The sequence below is a fragment of the Salvelinus sp. IW2-2015 genome, unplaced genomic scaffold (assembly GCF_002910315.2).
Source record: "Salvelinus sp. IW2-2015 unplaced genomic scaffold, ASM291031v2 Un_scaffold5185, whole genome shotgun sequence".
NCBI classification, from domain to species: domain Eukaryota; kingdom Metazoa; phylum Chordata; class Actinopteri; order Salmoniformes; family Salmonidae; genus Salvelinus; species Salvelinus sp. IW2-2015.
The window spans coordinates 18,390-28,451 of record NW_019946451.1 but is presented as its reverse complement, the minus strand read 5'-3'; the positions used below and the strand labels follow the sequence as shown (position 1 = coordinate 28,451).

General features: G+C 45.3%; 1 pseudogene; it reads left to right on the top strand.

Moving 5' to 3' along the window:
* The first annotated feature begins 5,116 nt into the window (after positions 1 to 5,116).
* LOC112078048 (adenylate cyclase type 9-like) lies at positions 5,117 to 8,090 on the top strand (annotated as a pseudogene).
* Positions 8,091 to 10,062: the final 1,972 nt, after the last annotated feature.

Sequence of the window (10,062 nt, the reverse complement as noted above, 5' to 3'; positions counted from 1 at the left end):
ACACACACACACACACACACACACACACACACACACACACACACACACACACACACACACACACACACACACACACACACACACACACACACACACACAACACACACACACACACACACACACGCACACACACACACACACATATAAATATATGATTAATAAGACACACACACACACACACACACACGAACGAATTAATGCACACACACACACACACTCACACACACCATTTGAGTCTACAGTGAAGGGCTGACTAAGCAGGGGTTTTACTGGAGTGTGAGGTGAGAGTGTGTGTCACATACTGTAACTTCAATCATTAAGGGCTCAATCATTGAGGAATCTGTAGTGCATGAGCTTTACAGATTTAATAGAGCCCTAACTTTAGGGTGGGTGTACATTAGTGGGGATATTTAGAATAAAACTCCTGAGATGGAAGATAACTCAGGAGAAGTGGTTGTGAATAAACCAGGGCATAATACAGTCATATTAACCACATCCAAAAAGGGCACCCTATTCCCTTTATAGTACATTATGTTTGACCACGGCCCATAGGGCTCTGGTTAAAAGTAGTGCACTTTATAGGAAATATGGTGCCATTTGGGGCATACATTTCATGTTGGTTATAGCATATTCCATGGGTGCAACTTTGGTTTTTGTGGGGGGACATAATTTTTTATCCAGTCGGATTAACACTCCAAACAGCCTACCCGACCGCTTGGAGGCGTCCACATGGTCCTAAAGCACACCGTAGCTTCGTTTTGTATCACATTCCAATGATAAAACTGGGGGGGACAAAAATRCATCCCCAGTGAAAGTTGCACCCATRGCATATTCAGGAGTCAAGTGTTTGCAGAGGAGAGTTATCTTCTTAATAATGAAGAGGAGCGACCCATGTTGTGATGTGAGACTGTGAGAGCTGGTAGCAGCAACGGCCTATCCCTGGCTGTCAAATTTCCCTCTGTTGTTTGCTGTGTTAGTTTGCCTAGAGATTCTTTATATAGCCGTGGCTGAAAGCCTGGCACCCTTCTCTTCTGTCTCTATGTTTGGGATACAGTGCTTGACAACAAAGCGCAGGGCAGGTCCCGACGAATCCACTCGGAACAGAGCAGGAAGTTACTCAACACTGTACTTCCCTTCTCACGTCAATCAGATGGCCTCAATATTCCATTGATGGAAAAAGGTAATCAAATGTCTATACTTGAGTAAAAGTAAAGAAATTACTCAAGTAAAAGTGAAAGTCACCAGTAAAGTACTACTTGAGTAAACGTATTTGGTTTTACATATACTTATGTATCAAAAGTAAATGTAACTGCTAAAATATACTTAAGTATGAATATTAAATGGCATAAATGATTTCAAATGACTTATATTCAGCAAACCAGACCCAACAATAGTTTAATTATTTTATTTTACGGATAGCCAGGGTAGTGGCGATTTTAGCATGTAAATCTTGGTGGGCAAACGTTTAATTGTTTTTTTAGATGCATGCCAGCAAAGCCACAACACAACACTAAAACATATACATTCATTGCACATATAAACAGTGTCCAACGGTCCCTCTGCCTTGTCTGGCAGAGAAACAATTCATTCAGCCTCATTTACTGCCTTTAAAAAACATAGCTGATATGGCATACTTGCTTAAACAATGTGGTTTCTAATGACAATTGAGATCTACAAACTATGGCATAAGGGGACGATGATGGTGATAAGAGGCCATCCTTAATTCCGATCGAGACATAATGAGCGGCTAAGATGACGTAGTCAATATAACTATTTTTTTGCACTTTTGATTGTATTCAGAACATGGGCTTGCTCTTATAGTATTCTCCCTGTACACAAATCAGAACAGTAGGATAAGTACAGGGTTTATATAGCTAGAGCAGAAGAGCTCTTACATTACTTGATGATGATGTTCTCTATAAACAGGTATATAGGCTACATGTGCACCACCAAGTCAGAACAGTAGGCTAAAGTTATGAGGGGAAAGGGACAATAATTAAGGTGAGGCACATGGCTACTAACAGCTAACTAAAATAACATACACTTAAATACTTTATTGGCTACAGTATACATTTTCCTTTGGCATTCTTAATCTATTTATGCAGCAGCATACAATACATTTTTGGACTCACTGTTGTGCTTGTGCTCACTGAACAGGAAGTGGCGTTGCGGCAGTCCTTCTGTGGGGCAAATCTTGCATGAAACTTTGTCCTCAAGTCGGGCATTCTCTGGATTCATGACAACTGCTTTCAAGACAACTGTGAACTTGACAAAAACAAGGTTGAAATCATAACGTCAGTGATCTTCAGATTGAAGCTCTAGAAAGAACCCGTTCCCCGACTTGGAATTCCGAGTTGGATGACCGTTCAAACCTTTTTTCCCCAGTCGGCGCTGTTTTTTTTTCAGAGTTCCCAGTGTCTTGAACTCACTGAAGTCTGAGATTTCCCAGTTCAGAGTTTACAGTTGTTTTGAAGGTGCAGAAGTCATGCTGGATTGGACAGCATGGCCAATGTATTCAACATTTTCTGGCCCAGGGTGTTGCGTGTGAATGTTTATCCTTTAAGCTTGGAAAAGAGACCCTTAAACCCCAGACTTGGGACCACAGCAGGCAGGGGAATAGCAGGCAGGGAAGCGAAATACTAATTGCTTTGCAACGCTTGCAGTTGCCACTGATTCCTTCCAACCCACTCATTGTTGAATTTGCATTTCCAAACTTGTTGTGTAATGTTTATGTCCAATGGCCGATGAGCACCGATACGTTTTATCTAGAATTTCTCTTCACATGACAAGGATTGAAACGATTTGCCAGTGTCAACGTTATTGATGATGATGACTACTTGTCTGCTTGCTAGATTTTGAAAGTATGATGTTGACATGTAAAATCAAAGCTATGGTAGATATAATGTGATTTGACGTAATTATCTGTGGCCAATGACCTGGAGTCTTCTTGGATGGGCACTTCTATGTAAATATATGGCAGCACCCAAGGGCCTTGAACTTCCTAGCTCTCCCTGTAGATTTCGCAGTGACGTAGTGTCCCATGAGTGACAGAACACTGAGCCAATCATGGTACAACTATAGAAGATTACTAACCCCTACACTCTGTATTTTCCGCTGGCTGCCCCTCCCCACAAAAAGCACAGAGCCGGCTGAAACACCTGCAAATGTGTTTTACATTGTTTGCAAACTGATATGTACACACAGTAATGCTAAAAAACATGCAAAACAGGCAGGGCTCAAAACAGGTGGGTCTCTGCCATCCTCCACCTACCCGAATGACGGTCCCACTGAGCCAGGGGCACAATGACGGTCGCCACTGGACCAGGGGCACACATGACGGGTCGCGCACTGAGCAGGGGCAAACTCCAACACTTAGACATGATGTACACAACAAAGCATGTCTGTTTAGTGAGTCTGCCAGATCAGGGGCAGTAGGGATGACCAGGGATGTTCTCTGTTTAGTGAGTCTGCAGATCAGAGGCAGTAGGGATGACCAGGGATGTTCCTCTTGATAAGTGTGTGAATTGGACCATTTTCCTTCCTGCTAGCATTCAAAATGTAATGAGTATCTTGGGTGTAGGGAACATGTAAAAAGTTTTAAAAAATCTTCAGGATTGTAGTAAAGTTGTCAAAAAATATCAATAGAACCTCAAAAACGCTTAAGTAGTTATTTAAAGTACTTTTACTTAAGTAATTTACACCACTGCATCATTCAACTGTAAAGTTCACTCCGAGACGACAGTTGAAGCCTACATACAGTAGCCTATAAAAAACTTTCAATGTCACTTTCTAAGTCTATAATGAATGCATGGGGAGGAGTGCATAATAAATAGAGAAAAATAGAGCAATAGAAATGACAGGTGATATTAATAGATTTAGTGGGCTAGCATTTCCCATGACATTTGATTGTAAAGTTTGTTCCCAATATTGAAGCCTGGACATGGCACCCTAATAGTATCATAAGGGAGCTGTTCTCTCGGGGGTTGCTGCTGTCTTTGTTCAAGGCTGCACCCCGCCCTAGCACGCCTCCATACTCACTTGTTATGGTTCCACGAATACCCCCTACACTAAACCCCGGTGGTCTCGTTAACATCGGTGGTAGTGAGTGAGGAGCCCACATCTCTTCGAAATTGGCTGGCGAGGTGAGGGCGTGTCGACGCGCTCACTGCGGGTAAAAAAGAAAAGGACACCCCACCTATCCCTGATACGTGCTCGCCACCCTCCAGTCTCCCTTCTCGCTTTTGCGTGCACGCACCTAAACACGTCGCCCCCTGTCACTACTCTCGTCCTCTCTGAACCCAAAGTCAGTCGCACCATTTATACACTGCGGGTGGACGGCGGATTCTGAATCTCCGTGAAGATGGTGGTACGGGGCCGTTTTTTAACTGTGCTTGGATAGCTCACATAACGCTTACAGGTGGTATCCATTGGCCTCTTCTGGAAAGAAAGACCGGCCGAATGGCCAGACAACGGGATAGAAGAACATCTCAAAGGGATGGAGAGGATTCGGACGGAAGTGCGTTTAAATAGCTAAACCCGCAAATCTGCTTGAATAAAATAGAACTTTTGGACAGAAGAAAAGACGCCTGCTTTTCATGCAATTGAGTGAAGTGGGGGGATCAAGGAGCTGCTTGTCTGTTCAGGGAGGATTGGGTGTCGGGGGTTTACGAGGAGGGAGAAAGCTTGTAATTAGCCATATCTCCACTTGCATTCGTCTGCGATTCAATGGGAAGAATAGTGGCGTGGGAAAAGTTTCATCACACGAGCAAAGTGAGGACGGAAGGGGGCTACATAACACAAGACTGGCTTCAGCCGTGCCCTGTATGGATGGCAGACTGAAGTTTACTGACAATTAAATTGCCGGTCACTCGTGGAATTATGGGAGAAACCAATGCCAGTTATCAGGAAATTCAAATAAATGTAGTTAACTTGACTGTTATTGTTTGATTGTATTATCAAACAATATTTACTCAACACAGACTGAGCATGGGCTGGACCCATAAAGTAGTATTTGCGCGTGTAGGCCTACACTTGATCTCCAATTCAACTGTAGGTCTACTACATTGGCAGCTCTTTGCTCTATTCTGCCACTTGTCCTCTTCAAATGCCTCTTCAAATTGCCCACTTCTATCAGCGTGGATCCCGGGAATAGGAGGCGCAGCTTTGGAAATTCCGGAGAGGGAACTCAGGAAAGGACGGGGCTCCATCCATGGAAATACTTACGAATAGGCCTTTTCCYAATCACAGCAAGAGCATGTGGGTAAAGAAGGATAATSGGCATTAGACGTCAGTGTTTGTTTTCTCTTTCTTGTTTATGTGAAGACATTTCCGCCTTAAATAACCCGGCATATGTCAAACAATAGTTCCGTAACTGTGGCTTTTCTTGCCTTTACAACGCCGGCGCTTGGGTTTATTTGGGGAATACAGGATAAAGTTCCACACACACTGTTAAGTGTTTGCGCGTGAAGTTTGAAAGGATTATTTTTCTCATATATCACTGTAAATTGTAAGCAATTTCTGAATGCATTATAGTCTACTTGCTTAAAAGCATTACCATGTAATATATAACAAATAAGAGAGGACAGGCAGGATGCTACAGTTCTGTAGACGCGAATATAAATGCAGACGCGATCTAAAATCAATAGAGGATTATTTTGACAGTGCATGTACAAAAAATGGCTATGCAGGCAGCCAAGTAGTGAGAGCATGAAGGAATTTGATCCAGGTTTCAGTTGYCATTATCTGAAGAATTTGTACCAATATACCAGTAGTCTACAGTCGGCTATTTAGTCAGGAGAGAGCCTTGGAAATGCTACTGAAGTGCTACTGAAATGCTACTGAATACTACTAAAGTAGTATTACACAACTAAGTTTCTACAGTCAACATAATTATGTTATGTAAGATTTTGACTTCTCCTCAAATATTTTTCAATGAGTCAAAAACAGTTGTCAGTACTTGGACTGGAACAGAATGAACTGTGCGACACAAGTGCGTCAAAACAGAGGGGCAAGTATAAGAACGCGAGTATTGACGTCATGAGGGGCAATAATTAACAGGTCAGAATCCAGTACAGGCTCACGTGTCAGACTTTTTCTTTGGAGATGTTTTCTGTTAGTGCATCATTTATTTCCCCAACTTTTGCTTTTAATTTACACTTGTTCTAGTCTAGAGGGTACACACAATACATTCATAGCCTACATTGCGTTGCCTTGCAAATAGCAATTCGCTCTATTGTTGTCTAATTTCTGTTAGATTAAAAAGCAACATGGCATCCCCCCAACATCAGCAGCTGCTGCCTCACAACACAGAGGTGAGCTGTGACTCAAGCGGCGAGGGCAGCGTCTCGTGAGGATCAGCAGTAGTGTCAAACACAAGCACGGAGGAGGAGCCGGGGCGCTGGGTGGCATGGAGGAGGCTTCATGGGGGGCGGGTCCAAACACTGCAAGTACAGCATCTCCTCTAGCTGCAGCTCGGGAGAGTCCGGGGTTCTCAGGCCTGTGGTGAAGGGGCTGCGAACCCAGAAGAGATGCCAGCTGTTCGAAAGGTCTGCTGGCACTTCTGGGACCCAAAGTTTGACTCTCCCATCCTGGAGGAGGCATGTAGGGAGAGGTGCTTTCCTCAGACCCAGCGGAGGTTCCGCTACGTCCTCTTCTACCTGTTCGCCGCCAGCCTCCTCTGGGGGGTGTACTTCAGTGCCACCCCGACCGGTGTGACCGAACTGCCTTCCTCGTCCCACCGCCTGCTTCCTCCTCTTCTGCCTCCTCCTCTTCCTTTGACATTCACAAGGATCTACGCCCGCTGCTACAACCAGGCGTCGCTGCTGCTCATCGTGGTGACCTTTGCCCTCACCCTGGCACCACAGATCCAGACAGCCAACTTCAGGGACCTGGAGACCCTCCCTCCTGAGGATGTGGTGGAGGATGTGGGGGACTTCAGTGGCATGGAGCCCAGGAATGTGACCTTCAACCGGGACTTACCCACGGGCAGTGCCTGCCTATCTCCAGTAGGGACCTTCTCCCTGGGCATGGAGGTGCTGCTGCTACTCTACAGCGTCCTCCACGTCCGACTCTATGCCTCGTGCTACTGGGACTTCTCTACTCTGTGCTCTTTGAGGCTCTGGGATGGCTTCACCTCACCCAGGCTGCTGGGGATGGTTGGAACCAGGCCTCGGAGGGGTCAGACTCTGACTGGGACACTCTACGCTGGCTGGGGCCAGCCAAAGCTTTGCTCCACCTGTGCGCCCGCCATCGGCATCCACCTTTTCATCATGTCTGAGGTGCGATCGCGAAGCACCTTCCTCAAGGTGGGCCAGGCCATCATGCACGGCAAGGACCTGGAGGTGGAGAAGGCACTGAAAAGAACGCATGATCCACTCTGTGATGCCTCGGAGGGTGGCTGACGACCTGATGAAGCAGGGACGAGGAAGGCTTGGCGGGCGGGAGCTCGGCCAAGCGCTACTCCAGCAGCGGCGCGGCGGCCGTCATCTCCAGTCCCAAGAACAACAAGAGGAATAAGACCTCAATCCCGAGAGGCCAGATCATCTTCAGACCCTTCAACATGAAGCGCATGGAGCCCGTCAGCATCCTCTTCGCGGATATCGTAGGCTTCACCAAGATGTCTGCAACAAGTCGGCACACCGCTTTGGTGGGGCTCCTCAACGACCTCTTTGGACGTTTTGACGCTGTGCGAGCTGACGTGCTGTGAGAAGATAAGCACCCTCGGGGACTGCTACTACTGTGTGGCAGGCTGCCCTGAACCTCGGGCCGACCATGCCTACTGCTGCGTAGAGATGGGCTGGGCATGATCCAAGCCATCGAACAGTTCTGCCAGGAGAAGAGTGAGATGGTTAACATGAGGGTGGGTGTGCACACGGGCACTGTCCTGTGCGGTATCCTAGGGATGAAGCGATTTAAGTTCGACGTGTGGTCCAACGACGTGAACCTGGCCAATTTGATGGAGCAACTGGGCGTGGCCGGGAAGTGCACCTATCAGAGGCCACCGCCAACTTCCTGGATGACCGGTACAGAGCGGGAGAACGGACGGGTCACTGAGAGGGTTGGACAGAGCGTGGTGGCGGACCAGCTGAAAGGTACGTGACCAGCTGGTTGCAAGGCGGGGCTTGCACATCTGTGGGAATGGGTTGTGATTTATGTGATTGCTTTCAGTGGTGGGAAAAGTACCCAATTGTCGTACTTGAGTAAAAGTAAAGACACCTTAACAGAAAATTACTCAAGTAGAGGTGAAAGTCACCCAGTAAAATACGACTTGAGTAAAAGTCTAAAAGTATTTGGTTTTAAATATACTTAATATCAAAAGTAAGTGTAATTGCTAAATATACTTAAGTATCAAAAGTAAGTTAATGCTAAAATATACTTAATATCAAAAGTAAAATTAAAATAATTTCACATTCTTTATATTAAGCAAACCAGACAGCACGTTTTCTTATTTTTTAAATACGGCTAGCCAGGGGAAACACTAACACTCAGACGTTTACAAATGACGCATGTGTGTTTGGTGAGTCGGCCAGATCAGAGTCAGTAGAATGACCAGGGATTTTCTCTTGGTAAGTGAGTGAATTGGACAGTTTCCCTGTCCTGCTAAGCATTCAAAATGTAACGAGTACTTTTTGGGTGTCAGCAAAATGTACAGAGTAAAAAGTCATACTTTTTTAATGTATGTAGTGAAGTAAAAGTTGTCAAAAATGTTAATAGTAAAGTACAGATAAGCCAAAAAACTACTTAAGTAGTACTTGAAAGTATTTTTCTTAAGCTTTCCAGTATTGCCTGGCTGTCAGGAGTTAAGCACAGATTGAGATGTTGTTGTGATTGCTAAATGTAACGTGTATACCAGTCTTGTGATATTTGCTTTAGCATGGCACGGAAGAGAGTCAGAAGCACTATTGATATTGATCTCTCTATGCAGTGGAACATTTTAACATACCCTGGGACTGTTCTGGTTCTGCTGTTCTGCCTTACTGACGGCCTCTCTATGCAGTGGAACATTTTAACATACCCTGGGACTGTTCTGGTTTCTGCTTGTTCTGCCTTACTGACGGCCTCTCTATGCAGTGGAACATTTTAACATACCCTGGGACTGTTCTGGTTCTGCTTGTTCTGCCTTACTGACGGCCTCTATCAAATAACATTTTATTTGTCACATGCGCCGAATACAACAGGTGTAGCCCTTACCATGAAATGCTTACTTACAAGCCCTTAACTAACAATACAGTTTAAGAAATAAAGTTAAGAAAATATTTACTAAATAAACTAAAGTAAAAAAATTTAATCAAAAAGTAACACAAGGAAATTACATAACAACAACGAGGCAATGTACAGGGGGGGTACCGGTACCGAGTCAATGTGTGGGGGTACAGGTTAGTCGAGGTAATTTCACGGTAGGGGTAAAGTGACTATGCATGGATAATAAACAGCGAGTAGCAGCAGTGTAAACAAAGGTGTGGGGGGGGGTCAATGTAAATAGTCTGGGTGGCCATTTGATTAATTGTAATCTATCGGTGCTCTACTGATGCAGCAAGGTCACCTAACGGCAGTTTCGCAACACAGGCAGCAGTAATAAGGACGTTACGGCTGTTCAGTTTCACTTAGTAAACCTATGTGGTTTTAATGAAAACCCTGACACCTTTATGCTGTGTTGTTTATGTGCTGCAGTACGGTGCACCCATTTCTGTTCTGAATGAGAGCTTTATATAGGGCGAGTAGGGACACTGCATCAAAGGTGATTGGTGGTTCCCTCTTTGTTGTCCGTGACAGCGAGACACGTGGGTTCTGGCACTGGTCAAGGTCAGCACCTGCTTCACAGTGTCGTATGTCATACGTTGGGGACATCAGGGACAGGGGGGTTCAGTCTGTTGGGAGGTGCCCTTTGTGGCTGACTGGGTGTTGGTTTTATGTGACACTGAACCACAAACAGACGGTTGTACCCCTCTCTCCCCTGTCCTCMCCCTTATTTCTGTTCCCTGTTCAGTTATACTGCCTGCCTGCCTGCCACCCAGACGTCGTCCTCAATGTGACCCTGTTCTCTTACCCTGGCTCTGAACCTCC